The sequence below is a fragment of the Rhagoletis zephyria genome, unplaced genomic scaffold, assembly GCF_001687245.7.
Source record: "Rhagoletis zephyria isolate East Lansing unplaced genomic scaffold, Rhagoletis_zephyria_1.1 Rzeph_scaffold_11841, whole genome shotgun sequence".
Classification (NCBI taxonomy): Eukaryota; Metazoa; Arthropoda; class Insecta; order Diptera; family Tephritidae; genus Rhagoletis; species Rhagoletis zephyria.
The window spans coordinates 15,091-18,383 of record NW_016168916.1 but is presented as its reverse complement, the minus strand read 5'-3'; the positions used below and the strand labels follow the sequence as shown (position 1 = coordinate 18,383).

The 3,293-nt window shown below is 35.5% G+C and overlaps 1 long non-coding RNA gene across 1 annotated transcript; it reads right to left on the bottom strand.

Annotated features, from left to right (window-relative positions):
* Positions 1–136: 136 nt before the first annotated feature.
* LOC108377285 (uncharacterized) lies at positions 137–613 on the bottom strand. The gene is made up of 3 exons (XR_001849314.1): positions 412–613; positions 232–349; positions 137–155 (listed from the first exon to the last, which is right to left on the bottom strand). It is a non-coding gene; the product is annotated as an uncharacterized LOC108377285 (long non-coding RNA).
* Positions 614–3,293: the final 2,680 nt, after the last annotated feature.

Below are 3,293 nucleotides of genomic sequence, written 5' to 3'. Positions count from 1 at the left end.
TATACACATCAAATTTCATGAGTACCTAGTACTCACGCCTTTTTTTCTTTTTCAAATATATTGAGTTTCAAACATTACACTTTGGCATAAATCTTTATATGTACATAACCATGATACAAAAATTTAAAGGATTTACTTTCAGCGTTGTAGTTGCTCTGAAAATTTCAATTTTATAAAGTAGACAAACTTCAAAATATAAACAAAAAATATAAGTCCAGCGAACGGTTTTACCTTTAAATACTTGTATCATGTACATACCTACATATACAATTTTGAATGTATTTCACAATCAGAATCACTGGCGCTACTTCCATGCAAAATTTCTTCAACCGATCGCTTCGTCAAGTATCTTTAACAAAAAAAAAAAAACATTAAAAGAGAAAATACAATTTAAGATCTACTGGAATTTACCTATCCATTGGTTGAGGTTAAAATAAAAAATTCGTAGCACAAAGCACAGCTCTTTTCCGACGCCACTCAGTTAAAAAATACCAACTAATAGTGATACGCAAACCGGTTTGCGCTTTACGATAGTCGATAACTTTTTTGTGCTTACTATTTTCAGAGTTACCATAAACAAATTTTGCTGTGATATCTACTACTATTTTTAGAGTTACCATGACACATTTTTTTATGACAAATATTATTTTCTAAATATCGATTCAATAAAGAACTTAAGTAAGTAAAAAGAAAAAAGGCTAGAAAAGGCCAAATGAAATTAAGAAAAAGCTTAAAAAAAGCTAAAAGCTAAATCACTTATTTTAAGGCTAAATGCATTCAAAAAAAGCTAAATTTAGCCTGAAAAAGGCCGAAGTGGCAACACTGGTGCTAAACCAATTCAACAAATGGCGGCTTTTGACACTTATTCTTCTTCTTCTTCTGCTAGCTAATTTCTGCTAGTAGAAATTTCACTAGCAAGAATTTGCAGCTCTCCCGTGTAGTTACGCTCTCGATTCAGTGCTCTCTTGCAAATTTTTTGGGTTATCATACTCTTTTCCAGTAAAAATTTGCAGGTTCCAGTACAAATTAGTACTGATTTTTGGAGGTCGCTTATTGCTCATGAACTGCAATATATGGCATGCGAGCACATTACTTACGTACGACATCGCTGTAGAGAAATTCTTGCATATTTTCATGCATAGGCTATAGCTGGGTATTTGTGCCCTTGCCGTCAGCTGATTAAGTCAAGTGACATTTTGACTTGTTTTGGCAATTTTGATCTTGTTTATTTAATGTTGATATTTTTTTATGAAAGTCTTGCACTTTACCTTACCAGCGCCACATAAATCCATATTTCAAACTTCGTACAAAAATTATTAAATTTTAGAAGGTTAAAGTGCAAATTTCAAGACGCTAGAAAATTGCGTTGATTTTTAATAATTTTTTTGGCTGACGGTGTGCATTTTTTTCCATATAAAATATGCTCGACAATTTCGTTTGTATGGGAGAAAATGCCTAGCACCATCAGAAAAAAAATATTAAAAATCAACGCGATTTTCCAGCGTCTGGAAATTTGCACTTTAACCTACTAAAATTTAATGGGCTACAAAAATGCATGCCCACAATTTTTCTAAAAATTCTAAATAAAAATTTTAAAATTTTTGGGTGCAAATGTTAAAGTTTGTAGATTTTTCATATTTTTCGTACGAAATTTGAAATGTGGATTTATTTGGCGCTGATTAGGTAAAGTGCTGAACTTAAAAAAAGAAATATAAACAATAAAGTGCTTTTAAATGACATGTATTTGCATCTGAAAATGTGACTTACAATACATACATATGTAATTGCTGAGGAGGGTGAGGGGTGACTTTTCATAACGCGGCGTCCATCCTCTTTCGTTTAGGGAGCCACGCCCCTCCCTCCCCCTCCGCCCCTCCACCCCTAAATCGTTGCACAAATAGCTAAAGATTTCCCAAAAGCAATAACAAAATACACGGGACTTTTACTTATATGCAATTGCGACCACCTTGTATGGATGCGCCTTGGCTTGAGCCAAGAGCTTCGGCGAGCAAATCCAATTTTCGGCCAAAAATGCCAGTTACGTAGTTTTGCAGAACGACGTTAGGCGGTTTTGTACTTCAAACGACGGTATGTACATACACGTGGGTATGAACATACATATGTATGTATGTACATATCGCACACAGTTTTCAAGAGGCACAAATCAAAATTACGTTTGTCAGAAAATGCGAAAACTATTTCTTAGCACATGATAATCATATGAGCAAGGGAGACTTTACCTTAGGTTTTTTTTTAACAAATTGCAACAGAAATATGCTCCAGCTTTTGCTGAAAGGTAAATAAAAGCTTTCGTGTACATTTTTAGCGCATAATTTGAAAAATACCAAATTTTGAGTTCTGCTTCTTTTGAAGACGGTGCGCGCTATATGTAACCGAGCTGCTAACAGGCGCGTAGTGTATTTATGTACATAAATATGTATATGTTTCAGCGCGGTCAGGCAAACTAAAAATGAGATCGAAGAAGACATGACAACGAAGCCAAAGAATGCTCGCAAGTACAGTCTGCAACCCCGAAAAATGCTAATTCCGTTCATGCCCTAAAAAAACCATTATTACAGTTTTAATTTTATAAATCGAACAACAAAATTCGCCAATTTGCTTTTTATTTATGTAACCGAATTGTTGAATAGCGTTTATCGAAAACCGTGCACGAAAGCTCCCACTTAATATACGCTTTCCAAATTCAATATGCCGTGTAAAAATGCGGCCACATGTGCACGCGAGTTTTGCTAATTTGTCTCATCTACAACGATGACTGATGCCGATTCCGCTGACGAACCTGACCGCAGCAGAGTATATTTTAAATTAAGTACGGAAATCTGAAATAATCAGGCAAAACAGATACTTTATTTTGTATTTCTACTATTTTACAAATAACCAATGTGTTCTCAACAACCAAACTCATGCAAGAAATACCAAAAACAAGAACAAACATTCATGAAGCCACAGCTGCGTGAGAATTTTTATGACAAAAGAAATAGCTACGAACGCGGTGGTAGTTGGGAAGGGCTGGCAGCATCGTCAACGCCATTTAAACAACGACAACGAACGGCCATTATGCGAATTGTTACGGCGCATATGACTCGGTACGCATCGGCTGCTCTCAATCGGTCATGGCTCTCTTAACTCATGTTCTGGTCAAAAAATACATTTTGACGAGGTACGCGGAAGAGCAGCTATATAAACACGTTTGTCAGGGAGAGAGCAGAGCTCAAATGTATGATATATAAAGAGCAAGCGAGAAAGGCTGTAGACCTCTGAATAAATAAGTG